Source organism: Bos javanicus, chromosome 9 (assembly GCF_032452875.1).
Source record: "Bos javanicus breed banteng chromosome 9, ARS-OSU_banteng_1.0, whole genome shotgun sequence".
Lineage (NCBI taxonomy): Eukaryota > Metazoa > Chordata > Mammalia > Artiodactyla > Bovidae > Bos > Bos javanicus.
The window spans coordinates 99,207,208-99,229,265 of record NC_083876.1 but is presented as its reverse complement, the minus strand read 5'-3'; the positions used below and the strand labels follow the sequence as shown (position 1 = coordinate 99,229,265).

The 22,058-nt window shown below is 47.1% G+C and overlaps 1 long non-coding RNA gene across 1 annotated transcript; it reads right to left on the bottom strand.

The window, feature by feature from the left end:
• Positions 1-1,471: 1,471 nt before the first annotated feature.
• LOC133254276 (uncharacterized) lies at positions 1,472-21,015 on the bottom strand. Its single transcript, XR_009738629.1, has 3 exons — positions 20,871-21,015; positions 6,851-8,887; positions 1,472-4,228 (listed from the first exon to the last, which is right to left on the bottom strand). It is a non-coding gene; the product is annotated as an uncharacterized LOC133254276 (long non-coding RNA).
• Between the last annotated feature and the right edge of the window lie 1,043 nt (positions 21,016-22,058).

The window sequence follows — 22,058 nt, the reverse complement described above, 5'->3', positions numbered from 1 at the left end:
CTGGCGCTGTTTCCATGTTTTTGCTACTGTAAGTGATGCTGCAGTGAACACAGGAATGCAGGCATCACTTCAAGATCCTGATTTCAATTATTTGAAATAAATATCCATAAATGAGATTGCTGGATTACATGGTAGCTCTAGTCTTAATTTTTTAAGCTCTTATATTGTTTTCCAGGGCTTCCCAGGTGGCTCTAGCGGTGAAGAACTAGACACAAGAGACGCAGGTTCCATCCCTGGGTCAGGAAGATCCCCTGGAGGAGGGCACAGCAACCCAGTCCAGGATTCTTGCCTGGAGAATGCCATGGACAGGGGAGCCTGGCGGGCTGCAGTCCACAGGGCTGCACAGAGTCAGACGTGATGAAGGGACTTGGCACGCACACATTTTGCTTTCCACTGTGCATTCCCACCAACAGTGTGCAAGGCTTCCCATTTCTCCACATCCTCGACAATTCTCATCTTTGTTTTTGATTTTAGTCAGAAGTCATTCTAACCATTATGAGATGTCCCTGGTGCCAACGGCCTCGGGTCACCCTAGGTGCCCGGCCTGTGTGCCCCTCAAACACCTGTAAGTGACTTGGTCACCAGTGGTGTGTGCTGGACATTGGGTCAGGCAGATGAGGGCCTGAACAAAAGTTAGACCTTATGAAGGAAAGTCAAAACTGCACAGAGTGGTCCTCCGTAGAGCCTCGCTTCAGGGTCTGAAGGGCAGAGAGAGGAGCTGGGTGCACTCAGGCAGCCGGAGACGCAAGGACAGACGCAAAGAACGGCATCTCCTCTGACGGAGAAATGACGCAGGCCTCCTTCGCACGTCTGCCCCTCTCGGGACCCCGGTGGCCCGCCGCGTAGGCTTGGGTGGTTTGGGACAGGGTGGCAGCGTGGTTTGGGGTGGGCATTTTCTGTTTGGCTGTTTCTTCGAGCCGACAGGAGGAACAAAGAGAGAAGGGACGCGTCGCATCTCGCCTTTGAGAGCAAAGCGGGAGAGTGACAGCGGCCGCCCGCTGGAGGCGCGGTATCTCCGGGCATCGCGCGCCCCCACCTATCAGCGCGCTGGCAGCTGGGGAGATACATTTAGATAAAGCAGCCGCAATCGCCGATAACAAGCCCCTCAAATGTCAGGAGGCACAAAGGCCGCCATTGATCGCCCCGCGCAGCCCGGCCCCCCTTTCTGCAGCCCTCCAGCGCTCTTTCCTCTCCTTTTTCACACAGCGGTGCCTCTGGCGGGACTGATCCGCCTGCGGAAAAGGCCATTGTGCCTGAACACGTATTGTGTCATTTGCTAAATGGAGTTGATCAACATCTCTCCAATTCCCCGGCCGTGCTCTGCCTCCTCGGAGGGCGGCGGATTTCTCTCCCAGCCAGGCCCGGGGCTGCGCGGCTCCCACCTCCCGCTCCAGCCCAGCAGCCCGTTTGCAGGCACAGAGGCCTGGGGCTGGACAAACCTCAGACAGCGGCGGGCAGGGGCCCGCAGCCCAGCCCAGCCTGAGCAAACTGGACACAATCCCGGGGCGGCTGCTGCGGCGTGTGGATGTCAGGTGTTGGGGAGATGCTCGGGGCTAATAAACTGTCCTCCCTTCCCACTGAGCAGGGTGTCTTTCCTGGGCAAGGAACTACCTTTCAAGTCCCTTTGAAGCCCCATGAAAGGATGCGGAGGAGGGAAGGAGTGGGCGTGAATACCAACAGCAGTTCTAGCCCTGGTACATGATCCGGTCCAGCCCTTGCCTCCTCCCCTACCTGCTGGCCTGGACACCCACCATCGGAGTCGCCCTTGGATTTGCCCAACATGTGGATGACTGTGCAGATGCAAATACCCTGAGAAGGGGCTGTGAGGGAGAGAATAGCAAGTTCAACAGCCGTAGGTTTTTCTTATTTTAAGTTTTGGCTCTGTCCTTTCGAGTATCCTACATAGCACCCTGAGCTCACGTGGCATCATTCCAGATCTGTTTAGTGGAAACTCACGCCTTGCCTATCGAATGTTTGCTCATCCCCTGCTGGTTTTTATTGGCGCCCGCCGAACTTGACGTGAATTCCAGCCATGCGAGCACCTCTGAGGGGGATAAATTCTAATATGCATTATTATTTTGCTTTTAATAGCTACGGGTAAACAATAGAACTCGACCTCTCTTCTGGCCCACTGTGCTTTAAATAGTTGCTGGGGAGCAAAGACAAGAATTAGACATCAAAAAACTGCTTCGGAAGATTCCAACCGTAAGAGGAGCGTACTCTAAAAAGACAGAAAAAGCGACTTACCGAGTGAGTCAGCATTTAAAAGGTTCAAACATCTTAAAAACAAAGAGAAGGTGTGGCAGGCAGCACGATAGCCCCTAGCGATGAACACATCCTGATACTCAAGACCTGTGAATATGTCCAGCAGAGAGGGTTAGGGTTAGGGTTAGGGGCAGAGAGGAATTAAGATGGTAAACGAAATAAGGTATCTAATCAAGTGACCTTAAAGTGAGGAGTTAATTCTGGATGATCGAGGCTTATCAAAGTAATCAGAGTCCTTCCACATGGGAGGTTGAAGGGTAGGCTGTAGCCATGGGATATGACCGTGCTAGGATCCTCCCTGCTGGTGCTGGCTTTGAAGATGAAAGAAGTCTCCACAGACCAAGGAGCAGGAGCACCTGCAGAAGCCAGAGAAGGTAAGGGACCAGATTCTCCCGGAGTCTCCGGAAGGAAGCACCGAAGCCCACATCTTGACTTCAGCCCTCTGAAACCCATGTTGGATTTCCAGCTCAGGGGACTGGAGGATAATGCATTTGCTTGAAGTGATTTGTTGAAGCATCAGTAAGAAACTAGCACAAAAAGAAAAGAAGAGCTCCTATTTATTGAGCAAGTACGTGCGTGCTAGGTCACTTCAATCGTCTCCAACCCTTTGCGACCCCATGGACTGTAGCCCACCAGGCTCCTCTGTCCATGGGATTCTCCAAGCAAGAATACTAGAGTAGGTTGCCATTTCCTTCTCAAGGGGATCTTCCCGACCCAGGAATCAAACCCACATCTCTTGCGTCTCCTGCATTGGCAGGTGGGTTCTTTACCACTAGCACCACTTGGGAAGTCCTTATTGAGCAGGTACGAGGTGCCAAACCCTGGGCTGAGCATTTCACTTGCATTACCTCCCTCACACCTTGGGGTCCTCCTAGGACATGAGCCCCATTGTGGTTCCCATTGGAAGAGCAAACTGAAGTTTAAACGGTTATAAAGCTGAATTCAAAGCTCCAGCTCCCATCCACTACTGCTTATCCGTGAAGATCCCTCCATGCTTCTGCTATGTTGTTATTGATGCTAAGTCATGCCCGATTCTTTTGTGACCCCATGGACTGTAGCCCACCAGGCTCCTCTGTTAAGGGGATTCTCCAGGCAAGAATACTGGAGTAGGTTGCCATGCCCTTCTCCAGGGGATCTTCATGACCCAGGGATTGAACCCAGGTCTCCTGCATTGTAGGAAGATTCTTCACCATCTGAGCTGCCAGGGAAACTAGAGAATAAAGTATTTATTCCAGTAGTCGAATTATGGCACACAGTGAACCAAAGCCATCAGTCATTGTTTAGAGATTCAATTTATACAAATGAAATCAAGAACCTAGTGACCATGTCCCCGAGTCATTGAAAAACCGTGTCAATTGTCTCGGCCATGCAATATTGGAGATTTCCTAGATGAGTTTGTGGAATTGCCTTGCATGCAGCATTCACAGTGAATTCCTCCAACAATACCTTCAGACTGAACCGAATTTGACATTTATAATGGCCCAAGAAAAGCATCTCCCTAATGGTATCACATCACTGCATGCCACAGAAATCAAAAGTGTCATTTCTAATAGAAATAATAGCTCCAACACGATGTCAGGTGACTCCTTCAGAGGGTCAATGGAGCAAAGTGAAGAAGCCTCGGTGGAGGCTATGGACGGTCAAACAAAGGCAGTTTGCTCATTCAAGGAGAAGGTAGATTCTGCAAGAAGAGCAACTTTTCAAGAATGTATACTTTTACAAATCCTTTGGGGGGAAAAAAATCCAAGCACATGTCATTAGAATATCTTGATTCTTTAACAATAATGAAACAGAAGAATGATACTCTACTGTATCACACAGTCAGCTGTCCAAAGAGATGTGTGCTCCTCTTCCAAAGTGTAGCACTACAAGGAAAAGAATTTTCCAGGTCCTCTTACATTTAGATGGGACCATGATATTAGCTGTTAGAGCTTTCTTCGTGACTCAGCAGTAAAGAATCCACCTGCAGTGAAGGAGATGCATACCTGAGTCAGAAAGATCCCCTGGAGGAGAAAATAGCAACCCCCTCCAGTATTCTTGCCTGGAGAATCCCATGGACAGAGGAGCCTGGCGGGCTACAGTCCATGGGGTCGCACAGAGTCAGACATGGCTGAGCAACCAAACCACCTCCATCACAATACTACCTCTTACCAATGGAGATTATTAACAGAAGTCACCTCGTCTTTTCTGTGCCAAGTGTAGAATAGTGTTATAGAATAGTACAGTCAGTCATGTCTGACTCTTTGCGACCCCATGGACTAGCCCACCAGGCTCCTCTGTCCATGGGATTCTTCAGGCAGGAATACTGGAGTGGGTACCCATCTCCTGCTCCAGGGGATCTTCCCAACCCAGGAATTGAACCCAGCCTCCTGCATTCAGGGGGGATTCTTTACCGTCTGAGCCACCAGGGAAGCCCTTTCTGGGCTGAATTAGGAGGCCAATGTGCTCTCACTACTGCTGTGTCCCCTTGCCCCAGCAAACATGGAGCCACATGAGGGAAGGGGCTGGGGCCTCTGAGTCACTGTGTGGAAGACTGTCTGCTGAACACAGTGTTGGACGATTACGTAAGCAATGGGTTCAGTTGTATTTAAGTCCCTGGAATTTCAGGGTCTGTCTTGTTAAACCTGTTACAGCTAGCTGGTAGCATTATCATAATCAAAACATGCATTCAAAAGGTCAAGAGGAGCATGTCTTACGGCTTTTGGCAGCAATACTGATAAGTACCTGGAAGGGCAATGTGGAGTCATTTCCATGGGTGGTCTGTAGCAATAAAGAATCCTCCACGCTAGCTTCTCACAAGGCATTTTGCCAAAGTTATTAAGGTCACCAATCTTTAAAGCTCAAAGGTGTGTGTGTTGGCGTGGAATTGATTTCGACACAGAAAAGACTCTGAAGGTGTGTATTGTATGCCTCACCCTAAGAATCCGTGTTGATTCTGCAGGACCTTTTCAGGGAAAGAGCTTCTTGTTTATAGAAAATACTTTCTAAAAATGGTTCAAAAAGCTCCCAAGTTCAACTCAGAAATATGCCACAAGAAAGTATAGGGAATTTTTTTTTTTGTAAGAAAATATAGCTCTGTATGTACTACTTGCAACATATAGATTGAGAAAAAATAATTCTTCAGTGGAACTTCATAGACATCAGCTGAGCTTTAGAATGTTGTTGGGGGTGGGGAGGTTGTTTGGGGAATTACCATTGCAGCAAAATACCTCCAAGCAAGTAATGAGGCTTGAAAGGTAGCAGAGATAATTAAAACAGCAGAAGCATCTTGCTGGACCGCTTTGAGCTTCCCCCCCCTCGCCCCCGCAGTGGCTCAGCAGTAAAGAATCTGCTTGCAATGCAGGAGACATGGGTTCAATCCCTGGGTCGGGAAGATCCCCTGGAGGAGGAATGGCAACCCACTCCAGTATTCTTGCCTGGGAAATCCCATGGACAGAGGAGCCTGGCGGGCGACAGTCCATGGGGTTGCAAAGTTGGATACAACTGAGCAGCAGCGTGCACACGGGAAGCGCCTTCTTGAAGGGCTTTGAGCGCAGGCTGTGAAATGTCTACCGTGGACCAGAAGCAGTGAGGAGCCTCAGCTTTCCCTCACTTGGAAACTTGTTTGCGTCTCACAGGCCCCAGGAGGCATCTGGCTCTCCTTGCTGCAGTGGAATAAGCGGTTAACCACGCCTGCTCCAGTCTTACTCCTGAGGTTCCCGAGGACAGGCAAGGGGGTGGAAGAGTTGGAGAAGAACTCATAAAGAACTCCACCCCACTGACAGTCCCAGCCCCCCCATCACTGCTCCACACTTTCCTCGGATCTGGTTTTCCCCGCTCCTGCCTTGACTCCTTGGACCCGGCAATCACAGATAACTTGTTATTAGGAGGTTATGATTACTGAGTTTCCATATTGTTGTTATAATAACCTATTACTCTGAGGGTGATTTGTATGAAATTGACATTTTCGTAGATCACAGAGAAGCAAATATGACCAAGTTCAAGTGATTCAACTGACTGTAATGCACGATATTTTGTACAAACTAAGAAGGCCAATAAAACCGCAGAGCTGGCCTAGTTCTGACCTCTGAAGTCCCTGCCACATCCCGGCTCCACGCTGCGTGCTGTCCACCTGTCTGCGCCTCCATCGCTGAGCCTTCGTCCCTCCTAAGAGCAGACATCGGTACAGCAAGGGGCACCACATTTTGAAAAGGATGCAAAATACATAGTGCGTATTTTATAAAACAAATCATTCTCTTGAAAACCAACAGACTGTCACCATAAACATAGAAAATAAATAAAACATAGTCTTGATGTGTCCAAGAAATGGTGTGAAAGGGAAAATCACTCAGTCGCATCCGACTCTTTGCAACCCCATGGACTATACAATCCATGGAACTCTCCAGGCCAGAATACTGGAGTGGGCAGCCTTTCCCTTCTCCAGAGGATCTTCCCAACCCAGGGATCAAACCCAGGTCTCCCGCATTGCAGGCAGATTCTTTACCAGCTGAGTCACAAGAGAAGCCCAAGAGCTCCGGAGTGGGTAGCCCATCCTTTCTCCAGCAGATAAGCGGCATTTGAGGCACTAACCATGCCAGACACTCACCCAGCCTCCTGGTTCCTCTTCATGCAGAACCAAAGGCCAATTTCTTGTTACCTCAGCGAACTGCTTTTCCCAGCACTACACGTGTTCCTGAGAGGCTCCCAATCCTGATGAACAGAAATTAATTACAATTCTTTCTCTGACTCTTAAAATATTAAACCTGATAACTGTTGGGCATATGCTCCGCCTGAAACATAACTGTTAAAGATATGCATTGTACATACATCCTCACCTCAGTAAATGACACATTTTTTTGCTCATCAAGCTCAGCTTGCCTTGTCTCAATATCATTTTGTGCATTTTTTTTTAATCCTTTAAATTCGGGTGGTGAACATCATCAGTGGAGAATCTTGGGAAACCAGATGAAGAGCGCAGGAAGAGTCTGCTGTCGGCAGTATGAACTGGGGACAAACCCACCAGTTCACATCAAGAATCCCAGAGCCTATTCCTCCACCTCCTGCAACAAGCCTCACGAGAGTCTGAATTCCTAAATCCGTATATTAAGGGGGAAAGCCCCTGATCTTCTCACCGGCAACTCCTAGGTTTTAGAAAGGAACGATCCAACATAGTTTGAAAAGAATGTCCTCTTTGAGGAAAATCCTTTTGACGATTATTTTTAATAACGATAGCCCATTGATCTGTCTGCATTTGATGTTGGCACATAAGGAGGGAGAGGGGGGTGGTGCTTGTATCTCCATCAGTGGATTCTTGAAACATACCCAGTCCCCTGAGCACTGCCTGTTGAATTCCCTCAGCTGTCAGCCTTCCCCTTCTAGCCACAAAGCCTGTGAGGTCTGAACAATCTGCTGGCAGCCCTCCTGCACTCCTCAGTCTGTACACCCTCCCAGGGAGCAGTGTCAGGCGGTTTAAGGAAAAGAGCATCATTCTGGACGACTAGACGGCCCCACCTCCCGGGGTGAGTGACAGGCACTGACTGAGGATGCTCTCTGTTGACAGCAGGGACTGGGCCCTGGGAAAGATGTTGATGTAGAACCAGGTAGACCCACAGGTTCACTTCTGGGCAGCTGTGCCCTTGCCATGGGAGAGAGGGGCAGCCAGGGGAAGGAGAGAAGTATCAGTCAGTTGTGCTGTGTGCTCTTTGCAAACCCTCTGGACTGTAGCTGCCGGGTTCCTCTGTCCATGGGATCTTTCAGGCAAGAATACTGGAGTGGGTTGCCATTTCCTCCTCCAGATTAGTCACAATCCGTATTTATCTCTAAAAGAAAAGAACAAAAAGCCACAGAACTATGAGTCTCCTTACTCAAAGAAAACTAGGAATTATTAGTATTTGGTGGATGTTCTTGCCTGGAGACTCCCATGGACAGAGGATCCTGGCAGGTTACGGTCCATCCGGCTGCAAATAGTTGGACACAACTGAGCGACTGAGCACCCATGCGTACAGGAGCAGGTTTTTATGCAGAGGCTGCCTACGGTCATCTGATAAGACCTCTCCGGTCCACAGCCAACCGCTCCCCCCTGTCAGTCCCAGCCTCAAGGAGCCTCAACCAGGGACGTGGTTTGGGCCAAGCTTAGCCTCTGAAGTCAGTTGAGAGAGGTCCTGTCAAAGAGAGAATACCTCTCTTTTCAAAGTTGCTGAAACTAACACAACATTGTAAATCAATTACATTCCAATAAAAAAATAAAAAGAAGAAAGAAACGGGCTTGTCTGGGGTTTGGTCACCCATGAGGAATGTCTTCATTTCAGACAGGAAATGCCCTGCTCTGAAGGGATTTCTGTGTCTCTGGAGGCCCAGCTCCCAGAGACATTCCTTAGGCTCCCCGGCTCCGGAGCGGGAACTCAGAGGCGGTCGCGGTGACGCGGCTCTAACGTCAGCCGCGGGCTCTGGGCCGCACGCTGGGGAAGCTTGCGCTGGGAAGGCCGCGCTGTGGGCGGAGGTGCAGGCGGCCACAGCCCTCAGCTCCGCTCACAGGCCGGCTCACGGCAGGCGGGCCTCTCTGCAGCCGGTCACAATTTTACATCCGGGGATCCTTTCCGGTTCCATCAGGGAGTCTCTCATCCTGACCGCTGCTCGCAGCCACCTGGAAGAAGAGCAAGCCAGGCAATGAAGACGCACTTTGCAGCCCGACCCGCCACGCACGAGCCTGGTGATTTTGAAAAATGTATCGAAAGCTTTTGAGCCTTGTTGAGCGTAGGAAGGGGGCTTCTCAGGCGGTGCAGTGGCAAAGAATCTGCCTGCCAGTACAGGAGGTGCCAGTACAGGAGGTGCCGGAGGGGCAGATTCGGTCCCAAGGTAGGGAAGATGCCCTGGAGGAGGAAATGGCAACCCACTCCAGTATTCTTGCCTGGGAAATCACACGGACAGAGAGCCTGGCAGGGTGCAGTCCCTGGGGGTCTCAAAGAGTCGGATACCACTTAGCTGCTAGACAACAACCAGCTGCGGAAAAACACCACCTCAAAATCCAACTCTACTACTTATAAACTAAGCGATTTGGGCAAATTATTTACCTTCACTGAACACTTTCTTATCTAGAAGATGGAGCTAATGATAGAATTACAATTCTTACCTTATAGAATTCTTCTGTGAATTGAGAAAATTTAGGTAAAATACTTAGCATAATAGGCATCCATTAATGTTAGACAAGATTTGTGTGTTCAATATTTGCCTGTTCATTTATTCAGCTCAAAAGGTATGGGAATTAATAAAAGGCATGCCAAATGCCTAGCTGAATGTCTCCCACACAATAGGCACTAAACACAATTTATTTCTCATCTCCTTTTCACAATTAGAGAACTAAGATCCAGAGGTACCAGGTCCGTTCCACCTTATTTAATGTTGCTGCTAAGCCATCTCTGTATCTCGCAAGTCCCCCGCAGGAAGAAACAGAAAGTAAGAAAGGTACAGAGAGAAACCTGAGAACCCCGTATCTGCTTTAATTGATTTACTTCAGGTCAAACTCAAGGAGCAGGGACGTAAGTGGAAGTCCATTTAGCCGACTTGAAAGCTCTATTCTTGACCTCGGAGGACTGGGAGGTCTTTGAACCCATTTGAGTCTCTAAGTCTTTGGCCAGAAGGAAAAATTTCTCAGCTGCTTTTTCATGCCTTCAAAATGAATTAATTTCCTAAATGGAAAATTGAAGTAATTAGGTTATAGACTGAGTGACATTTACTAAGGTGAAAGGCAGAGAAATTTTTATATCCTTTATTAAACAGTTATTAGTTGTATTAAGCAATATGGAACAATTACTTTTATTCCCCTAAATGTGATTATTCTTTTCATGCCAAGGTACCCTCAGATTCACAAGAATCCAGCAGGCCGTGACTATTCAAAAAACGCACCGTGCCACACTTTCAGCCTTGTTCCCAAGACCAGCGTCTCATTGGGCGGGTGGGCAGAGGGGCTCGAAGAGACACATTGAACGAGGTTCTCGAGATGGTGCTCAGCTTTCTTCACGCGCTTGAATGTATCTTTCATGTGAATGTTGCATTCTATCCCACCAACCTGCCCAGCCAGGAAATTTACTCAAAACTACTATTAATAGCATCTACCAAGTGCCAGAGGCTTCCCTGATAGCTTAGTAAAGAATCTCCCAGCAGTGCAGACACCCGGGTTCTATCCCTGGGTCAGGAAGATCCTCTGGAGAAGGAAATGGCAACCCACTCCAGTATTCTTGCTTGGAGAATCCCACAGACAGGGGAGCCTGGCAGGTTACAGTCCATGGGGTCGCAAAGAGTCAGACATGACTGAGTATCCAACATGTACATCCTCAACCACTATATTCCAGACACTGTTCTAAGGTCTACAGCTGTGAGAATAACAGACAGGGCCTCTCATCTCTATGGGATTTGCATTCTAGAAGGGGAAGTCAGACAGAAAATGAAATAAGTAGAATCCATAGCAAGTTAGAAGGCCACTTGTGTGGAGAACAGGGACAGTCCTAAGAGAGGTGCTGATAGGCCATCAAGGGAGGTGAGGAAGCGAGACACACAGCTGACTGTGGAAGAACATTCTAGCAGAAGGAATCACAGTGTGCAAAGGTCTGACATGGCTGGGGTTCCAGGACCCCGGCAGCAGTGACTCTCATGACCAGTTGGGGGGTGGGTAGGTAAGCAGGGGTCTGAGAGCTGGGGAAGGGCAGTCACTGGGAAGATTTTGACTTTTCTTCTGAGTGAGACAGTAAGCGTTCTGAGAGATTATGAGCAGGGGCATTCCCATCAAGGAAACACACAAATATCCATAAAACAGTTATGTGTTGTTTCTCCAATGAGCCTTCCCTCCTACCTCCATCTCCCAAATGACAAATGACGCCTTTGTCTTAGAGGTAGAGTTTCCCACCCCTGACCTTCACTGCTTTGGGATCTTGACAATGCAAAGAGGGAACAGGGCAAGCGTCTGGCACAGGGTTAGATTGAGTTATAGAATATTGATTGATTCAGAGCCCATAGAAAAACTCCTACGTCTTCCAATCCAAAATAGTAACTTGAACAGGTCTCTGCATCTCTCTGACCCTCAGTGAGTGAGTGTGAAGATTACATGAGGTAATGCACTTAAAACTTTTGACAGAAACCTAGTGCTCAATAAACAGTGGCTATTTTTACTTAAGGCATGACTTCTTATTTCTGAGTCCACTTCCATCTCTAGTTCTGTGTTCTGGCGCTTCCTTCCCACCTGGTGAAGGTGCCTTGGCTCCACCCTGCAAACCCACTTGCCCCAGTCCTACTTCCTTGCCCTGTTCTGTTTAGAGCCACCAACATCCCCAAAGCATTCCAACAGCTCCCTTCCAATAGGCAATTCTCCCTGGGTAGTGATACTAACTTTCAGTGAGTAGAGGCCGGGAATACTGCTAAGCACCCCACGTTGCACAGGACAGACCCACAGAGACAATGATCGGGCCTCAAAAGTTAACAGTGCTGCTGCTGGGAAGTCTTCCAATGGAGAATACAGATTCATCATCACTCGCACATGTGTGTACATATTCCCCTGAGGCTCAGATGGTAAAGAAGCTGCCTGCAATGCAGGATGCCCAGATTTGACCCCTGGGTTGGGGAGATCCCCTGGAAGAGGGCATGGCCACCCACTCCAGTATTCTTGTCTGGAGAATCCCATGGACAGAAGAGCCTGGCAGGCTACAGTCCATGGGGTCGCACAGAGTCAGACACGACTGAGTGACTGAGCACATGTGTATTTGGGTTTCCCTCTGGCTCAGTGGTAAAGAGTCCTCCTGCCAATACAGGAAACCTGGTTCAATCCCTGGGTCAGGAAAATCCCACTGAGATGAAAATGGCAACCCACTCCAGTATTCTTTCTTGGAGAATTCTATAGACTGGAGCCTGGCAGACTACAGTCCATGGGGTCACAAGAGTCGGACATGACTGAGCGACTAAACCCCACTATATAGGTAACCCAGAAAGCCATGTCTGTCCCTCACTGTGCCAGACACAATAGGCTAGAATTGCCCCTCGAATGTCAGCAGGAGACACATGTGACTGTGAATTTGGTGCTGCATGCTGTGCTTAGTCACTCAGTCATGTTTGACTCTTTGCGACCCCATGGACTGAAGCCCGCCAGGTTCCTCTGTCCAGGCAAGAATACTGGAGTGGGTTGCCATGCCCTCTCCAGGGGATTGTCCCAACCCATGAATCAAACCCAGGTCTCCTGCATTGCAGGTGGATTCTTTACCATCTGAGCCACCAGGGAAGCCCAAGAACACTGAAGTGGGTAGCCTATCCCTTCTGTAGGGGATCTTCTGGACCCAGGAATCAAATCTAGGTGTCCTGGATTGCAGGCAGTCTCTTTACAAAGTCCTATTTTCCATGATGGGCTAGAAATGGGAACTGCCTCCTTGGAAAGGAGCTCAACACACATGAGCTGAGCTGGAGTCTCTGTGGTCAGGGCTCTTACTCCCACCTCCAAGGAAGGCAAGACATCTGAGTCCTTTCCAAGCTCTGCAAGCACCCCAGGGCCTCCCATGCTAGAGCTGGCTGAACTGCCTTCTGCTCCTGTATCCGCACCTCCCATTCATCACAGTCACATGCCCCCTAGTCAGTCCCCGTCATCAAGGGGTGCATTTATTTAACTCTCTTATGCGCCAGCCTGCCCATTCTCTCCAGTCTGATGGTGCTCCTAGGAACGAAAATTATTTCTCCAAAGGTGAAAATTTAAGCAGATGAATGACAGCAAAGAAAAACTTTCATCTCCTTCCAGTACTTTCATGAGACTTGCTGGTCACTGTCCACCAACACTGTAGAATGACAGCAGCCTCACCCCCTCCCATGCATTTTTGTCCCCTTGCACTCATCCTTGCCACTCTCCACAGCCGACCCCCACCACAAAGGCAAGGTCCGCCGTCTAGTCTCTGCTCCTTTAGAAAAGGAACTGCAAGCAAAAAGCTTGAGGCATGAGGAAAAGCAAAGATCAATCCTACAACATGAGCAAATTCTATAGGAAGCTCTAGGATAATGATGGTATCATGGAAAATGGCTTATTGTTGGCATCTTGGTAGCAGATAAAATTATAGTATTGGAAACTTGAAGATGAGTAAAACAAAGGAAATTAGGAAAAGGGGGGTGGATACCTCTGTTTCTAATCTATGCTGCTTTTTTCAAAGATATACTTAGGACCAGCTGTCCAGCCCAGCCTCTGAGACTTGTGAGGCAAAAGATGACTTGGCAGCAAGGTGTTCAAGTTTGAGCGCAGCCACGGTCAGCTGTGGGCCCAGGAGGGCGTTGCCCCCAGGATGGCGTTTCATAAAAATGTCAGAGCAGGTCCTCCCCCTCCCCTCACAGCCCGCTGTCCACTTCAGCCACCCTGGGAGCCCCGAAATGCAGCCTTCCCCGTCTCTTCGCCTTCCGCGCTCCTGCCTGCAAGCGTTCCCTGCCTCAACCCTCCAAGCCAGAGGGGAAGACGGAGCCGGTGGCAGGCCTTGTCACTTAGACAGAGTGCAGACAGCCTGCGGTGATGTCACCAGCCATGGCAGTCCAGAGGTCACAGCTACCAGCAGCCAGATTCATCAGGAGACTAGAAATACGACACCCCTTGGAGATACGTGCAGAGACAAGCAGGGCCAACTTGGGGTTGCCAAATCAAGAAAAAGAGAGGCGGGAGGACTGTTTCCAGAGAGTTTTGAGTTGGGAAGAGAGTGGCCATGATTTTAGAGAGAATCGCCAGCCAGGGCTCTCACATCTAAGTGGTAGCGGACTCCGATGACCTCACCCGCCACCTCCCAACCTCGCTCCAGTTCAGAGTCTGTAAAGCTCTAACTACTGCCAAGGTCGGGATATTTTTCTTAAAATCAAGAACCAGATCACAGCCTGTTTCATGAAGTAGTATATTTTTATAAGCCCTAAAATAATCCAATACTTTGGCCACCTGATGCAAAGAAGTGACTCATTTGAAAAGACCCCAATGTTGGGAAAGATTGAAGGCGGGAGGAGAAGGGGATGACAGAGGATGAGATGGTTGGGTGGTATCACTGACTCAATGGACATGAGTTTGAGTAGGCTCTGGGAGTTGGTGATGGACAGGGAGGCCTGGCGTGCTGCAGTCCATGGGGTTGCAAAGAGTTGGACATGACGAGCGACTGAACTGAACTGAAGAGAAAATACTAGGCCATCCTTTGATAACAAGAATGGGCTCAATTAAGCACATAGTCCTAGAGAAACCCCCTCTGTATATGAGGCTCTGCTGGGGGCTGCGAGAGGACCAGGTTAAGAAACACATCATTTGAGCCATTAAAATGCTTAAATTCTCTTGGAGTAATTGGACACAGACATGAATAACTATGAAATACAGAGCAAAGCGTAAGTGTCGTTGAGAAGCCTAAGATGCTGCAAGGATTCAGAGAATGGGGAGACCTCGTCAGGTTAAGGACTGAGAAAGGCCTTGAAGGGTAGAAGTTTAGGAATTATCTCAAAAACAGAACAGATTAGCCATCTTCAGCCTTGGGTAACCTCATAAATAAGGCATGGTCACAAGAAAATGCAGGTATAATGGGAATGTATCCGCCAAGTCATTGGTTAGGTCAACATTTGTCACACCAGGCACTGCTCCAGGCATTGGGAACAGAGGCATGAATGGAGCAGACACTCCTGGAGCTTTAGAGATAAGTCAACATCCATCGATTTAAAAATGTCACAGTCAAAACAGGGCAACTGGAGAGAGCGTGACATTCAGATGAGATCTGCATATTACAAAGCTGGCCATGGGAAGGAAGGACTCTTGGTAGAAGAAAGAGCTGGAGCCAGGCCCCAAGTTGGGCATGACCTTGTCTGTTTGCAGAGGGCAGCGTGGCTGGAACAGAGACGGAATGGGAGAGGGGCTCCTGGGAGGACAGAGATGATTCGTGGTGATGAGAATGGCAGCCGGGACTCCAGAAAAGGGGAGAGCTGTTAAGGGCACATACAGATGAAGCACTGTTGGGATCAGAGACGAGAAGTAAATGGTCAAGGAGGTTCTCTGAGTTCAAATTGGTAGCATTTGCTGATGACGTTGGGTTTGAGCACCAAGGGGAAAAGAATGAAAGAAAACCCCAAGACTTTTACCATAAGGAACTGATGGGTCTAGTTTATGAGATGGGGATGCCGGTGTGAGGGTAAATTTAGGGGAACATTCTACTTTGTCCAAATTAAGTTTCAGATTATCATATTTATAGCGATTAGATACCAAAAAGAAATACACACATAAACACACACAGAAGTTGTTTTGAAAGAGAAACAGAAAAACAAGGCAGTAACTGGAAGCAGACGTGAACTTTTTTGTCTTAAGACCAGAAATACTGGAATATTCTGACATAATTTTCTCCACCCAAATACAGTGGGGAAGCCACAAATATATCCCACAACTCATAGCCATTTCTGATACAACAAGGACATAGAACAATTAGCTGTAATAAACACAAGAAATGCAAATTAGAAAAAGAATGAGATAATATTTTTCACCCAACATAGTAGAAAAAGCAAAAAATATAAATAACACCCAGTGTTGATACAGATGTGGGGAAATGAGCTTGCTCGTGTACTTTTGGAAGAACCCCAAATTAGTAGACAATCTTTTTTGGACTCAGTTTGGAGACAGCTATCAGAAGCAGTTAGATCAAACAACTTCATGTGAAATTTATCCTGCAGAATCAAAAATGAATGTATAGGGGATTCTCTGGTGGTCCACACTGCCAGGGCCCAGGTTCAATCCCTGGTCAACCAATAAAGATAGCACAAGCCCTGTGGTATGGTCCAAAAATTAAAAAAGAATTACAGTGGTGCCCATTGTCTCCTTTTTGATGAGGGAGTAATACAGACAATCATTTTACATCTATGTAAAGAAACATTGTCTCAACACAATGATGTTGAGAAAATAAAGAAAAGATGTCTTTATTTTAAATGAAAAGAAAAAGGCAAGATACCTGATAGTGTATCCATGTGATTCTAATTGTATCACAAATACTTACATTTGCCTGTGCATATGTACAGTGTGATAAATGTGAGCAAGAATTAGGAAAGATGACTCACTAAAGCTGTCGCTGGAAATCAACAGGAGAAAGGGGTCTTCCTTCTCACTTAGTCTATTTCAGTGAGATTGAATTTATATAAGGAGGAAGATCACCTTTTGTCTAACATTAGAAATTAAGGAGAAATATTAGAAGTTTAGACAAGACGAGACACAAAGAGTAGAACTCAGAGCCCTAAACAAGCGCCTTCGCAGTACTGGTGAGGATGTGCGGCCATCCTCCCACTGCGAGGGTGAGGCGAGAACTTGGCACTGGAGGGTACCCTTGGCAAAAGTATGGACATCCTTGAAGGATTTATATACTTAGATGTGCTAAATACACTTCAAGGAATCTATCCTAAGGGACCAGTCAGATACACAAAGATGTATAAAATAGGATGCTCATTGCCACTTTGGCTATAATAGTGAGACACTTAAATATTATTTTATATCAGGTCAATCATTTTGTAAATCACATTCAAATAGACAATGGACTCTAAGGCAGCATGCAAAACCACACTTTAAGGAGAGTACTGAATGGTATGGAGAAATGTTCACTGCATATGCTAAAGATTGGAAAAAAAGACACACTTTTCTTCACACTGCATAATCTCTGTTTTACACACGTGTGCCTCAACTGGGAAAGAATCCGCCTGCAATGCAGAAGACCTGGGTTAGGTCCCTGGGTTGGAAAGATCCCCTGGAGGAGGGAAAGGCTACTCACTCTTGTATGCTGGCCTGGAGAATTCCATGGACTGTACAGTCCATGGGGTCACAAAGAGTCAGACGTGACCAAGCAACTTTCACTCTACACACACTTATATGTATATACATCCATTAACAGTGTTGATTTAATTTGTTTAATTTATTCTGTTTATAGTTCTATTTTTTCCTAAATGTTCTTCAGTGAAGATTCATTCCTTTATAATCAGAACGATTTTTTTTGTTTTTTCTGTTTTTTTTTACATGTTTATTGGAGTACAGTTGATTTATAATGTTGTGCTAGTTTTTTGCTGTAAAGTGGATCAGTTAACATATATATACATATATTCACTCTTAGGTTCTTCTCCCATATAGGTGATTACAGAGTATAGAGTCGAGTCCCCTGTGCTGTGCAGCAGGTCCTTATTAGTTATCTATCGTATACGCAGTGTGTATCTGTCAACCCCAATCCTCCAATTTATCCCCTGTCCCTTTGCCTCCCGGTAAGCATAAGATTGTTCCTACATCTGTAACTCTATTTCCATTTTATAAATAAGTTCATTTGTACCGTTTTTTTCAGTTCCACTATAAGCAATATCATATATTTGTCCTTCTGTGTCTGACTTACTTCACTCAGTATGATAATCTCTAGATCCTTCCACATTGCTACAAATGACACTAATAAGAGAATTAATAAATCAGTATATTTCCCCCAAAGCTCATTGGATTTTATTTTTGTCTTTTTGCTCAACTTGAAAAGCTGCTGAAGATAACTCAACTAAAGGAAAAATTACCTCAATAAAGCAGCTGCATCGCACACATTCCTCACTGCCCACTTTTTACGCATTCCCACTCATCTTATCGATGTTAAGACGCATTAACGTTTGGGGTCCCGGGCTCCTGGGAGATATATGGGCCCGAGCTCTGGGCAGCATCTGTTAGTCCAACAGAAGGGCATTCCTCAGCAGAAATTGAAATGGATGTTCTTTACTCTAACAAACGCTGATCGCGTTACAGGCGTGTAGATCACCTGCACACTCGGGACCAGTGTCCAAGCTGAGCGGAGCCAAAGTCTGTGCAAATGACACCTCGTCCATCTTCATCCTCAGCCCCGAGAGCAAATGACACCTCGTCCACCTTCTTCCTCAGCCCTGAGAGCAAATGACACCTTGTCCATCTTCATCCTCAGCCCCGAGAGCAAATGACACCTCGTCCACCTTCTTCCTCAGCCCCGAGAGCAAGTCTGCTGCCAGCAAAAGCCGGCTCACTCTGCACATAACCCAAACCGATTTCCACCCAATGCATCCTCCACCACGAGGACGGCCTGGGTGTGATGTGTCAATAGACACTGCGGGCATTTCCAACAGCGTGATCCTCAGCTGGAACCCACAGCAACAAGCTTACATCCACTCAGGTCCCCTAAAACCCTCGAAAAGCCAACAGTGACAGAATGCCACAGTGCCTTCTCCTCTGAATTCATCTTCTTTAGCCTAGCCAGAGTCAGGTTACCAGTTCATATTAAAAAGACAGCAAAGTAGCTTAGGACTTGATACATCTTACCATTCCATCACTAGAACAGACCTATGAGACACAGAGCTTCCGATATCCCCATTTTCTAGATGAGCAGCTAGGACTCAGAGAGGTTAGGGAAAGTGCCCGAAGTCACACAGCTCGTAGATGGTGGCGCTGAAACGAATCCAGGCAATCTGGCTCTGAGTCCCCACACAAGGTAGCCGCCACATGGGTTTTAACAATACCAGTGTCAGGGGTCTATTGTGACCCCATACGTAGAGTGCTTCTCTTTTACTCCATACAATGTAAGTTTTCAATGAATATGAGCCCCTGTGGTTAAACCTCCTGTAAAAGGCTACAGGAAGAGATAAGGAAGAACGGATCTTTCCTGGGACTCCTGTTACCGTCCATCAGTCTGTCCTAAGGTCACGACCCCCTCAGGACACAGTGACGTCTGAACTACTTTGCCAAGCCAAGTGCAGACTTCCGTGCATCTTCAAGCTCTGATGGCCCCAGAGAAGAAAGCTCCAGAGAGAGGCCGGGCGCGCATTCAAGGTGACCCTGTGTGACGTGACCTGGGTGGGCAGCCGCTACATGCTGGCCGAGCAGGATAGTTAATGATTCCTGCCCTCACTGTCTTCACAAGCTAATCAGAATTAATTGGCAAAAATCATTTTCAGCTCTGGGTCCTCTACATCTCAGGGCTTAATTACGATACATCACTTGCTCAGAACAAGTACTTGGAACCTGCAGACGAATCCTCGCTCTTTGCGCCTTGAATGGGGATTCAGTCCTGACTCGTGCTCAATCACGGCTTCTTGAAATTCAAGGAAAATAACAAATGCTGATTTCACCACCACCCCCCCCCCGATTTTTTTTAACCAAATGGATTAAATAGGAGGATGAAGAGCTGTTTTTAAACCATGGACATTTTTTTCCTTTGGTAAGCACTGTAAGACTGTTCATTTAGTAGAACAGATATTACTGCAGTGTCTGGTCACACATCTTAAAGTTACAGAACATTCTAGTCTCTTCCATGAGGGTTATTTGATGCTTTAGTTGTAAACTTGCTGCATGTCAGAGGAGCCACTCGCTGCCAAGCCATCTTTAAACATGCGCACAGGACTGACGCCCACTCGCACGTCCCCCACCCCTTGTTCCTGACATATCCGATGGTCCCTCTCATCACGGCCTCTTCAGCCCGACTCCCAGCTTCCTCACTCTCAGCACCGAACAGAACCACAGGTACAATGACTGCAGGAAGAGACGCCCAGCAAAGAGCTCAGTCTTTGCATGAAGAAACCCAGTTGCACTCCACCTGGCTGATCTGGAATACCTGAGCGCGTTTACTAGGATGTTATGACAACTGATCTAGAAAGGGCCTGGAGGCCCCTCCCCCGCCACCCTACTCAAGTTTCTTTTTTTTTTTTTTTTGCAGAAAATATGACTTTATTACAGGAATGCAGACATGTCTCTTACATCTAAGCTTTTTACTTATTTGCTGTTTGTTCCTTCATGTTATCACTTTAATAAATCTTTTTATTGAAGTGATTTACAATGAGGTGCTAATTTCTGCTGTACAGAAAGTGATTCAGTTATATACATGCTCAGTCTCTCAGTCAGAGCCTCAGTTCATGGCCCCATGGACTGCAGCCCTCCTTCCAGGCAAGCACACTGGAGTGGGTTACCATTTCCTCCTCCAGGAGATCTTCCCGACACAGGAATCGAACCCAGGTCTCCTGTGTCTCCTGTATTATATCGGTAGGCAGATTCTTTACCACCAAGCCACATGGGAATCAGTTATATGGGGGATGGCTCTATATATATGAGAGTTAGACATGACTGACTGAGCACACACGAACACACACACATATATATGCTTTTTGTATATTCTTTTCCATTATGGTTTATCGTGGGATATTGAATACAGTCCCTGTGCTATACAGGAGGATATTGTTGTTTATTCTGCACATAAAAACTTACATCTGCTAACCCTAACCTCCCAAGTTTAAGTCAAAGGAAACTACTACCCTGTAAAGGCTTTAAAACACATCTGTCTTCAGCTTCTCTAAGCCATTATGAAAACCATACAGCTAATCCCTTGGCATATGACCCAGACCCTAAACTTGGGAGGTATTTCAAGCCTTCCTGTCCTGCAAAAAACCTTTTGGGCATAATATGACGAACATTTCTGGTCTCTGCGATTACCCAGGCTCTGCTGCCAACATCCCAACCCAGCAAATCCACGTCCTTCTGTGCCTGGGCCCACCCCGCCCACATTTCCCCCAGCTGCTTCCAGGAAGTTGCTGAAGGACGGATCCCAGCAGACAACCCCAAATTCAAGGATGCCTGAAGGTTACAGCCTTACCGTGCAATCACATCTCACAGATGGACAAGTAATGCAGAAATAATAAGAATCGCTTCCCGGGTAGGGGGATGAGTCAGGCAGCTCCAGGAATAGCCAGCAGACTTCCGTCTCCTATTACTGCTCGGCATCACCAGCAGAAGACTTCTGGGAGGGCATGGTGCCCTCACACATGTTCTCAGCCCAGAAATATTTGTCTTGAATCCTTTTCCAAATCTTCTCAAACTGCAATAAACTCGACTTGAATTTTTTTTTCTTCCATTAGACAACTCAAAGTCTGGGCCAAAAACCCTACTGAAAATGTGTATTTATGAACTTGAAACTTTCGCTGGGGCTACCAGTATGAAATGCAGGGAACAGAAAGCCTCTCTTTCTGGCCAGATTTATGAGAACACGGCAGGCGGTCTGCACTGTTGTGTGTTACGGTAGCGGGTAGGCAAGTGCTACTGAAGGGCCATCGGTTATTATATTTGACAGAGAAGATGGGAAATTCTCCGAGGCCTGGGAAGGGACAAACTTAACCCATATGAATAAGGAGGGAGGAAGACCTATCTCCGTGGCAATGACAAGCCAGTCAATGAAAGTTTGATGTCTCCCACGACAAATGCAATAACAAATAATAACCTTAACAACAACTCACACACACACACACACACACACACACACACTACTTCACGGCAGGCACTGTTCTAAGAACCAGTTTACTTGGGAAGCCAGGCGCACCTGCCTCCTCTTATCCACACACAACACACACTGATGCTTACACTCTGACGGGCCCCATAGAAAACGAACCTACACAACTTTGTTTAATACGAAACATCCTAAATTAATGGAACCCTATTTCTACCTAACATCTATTAATGACAGTCGTGAAATACTGAGACTTATTCATTCATCCATTCCGCAAATACTCATGGAATGCCATTTTTGACAAGCATGGAAGTAAGCAAACGTTAGGTTGAAAACAGTAGTGAGCTGAAGATTCAGGTAAGAAATGCAGTAAAAGACTAAACCAATAAAGCTTAATGTGGTCTTATTTTTATGAGAAATCAGAGGGTGGAGCAGACAGACGCTTTGCAAAGATCATAAAGTCAGGCCCTGTGATGACCGGCCTGTGTCGGTGGCTTCTGCAGTCTGTTAAGCTTATATCTGCAAACGGGCTTAAGAGTTTTGAGAATCCGTATCCCTCAA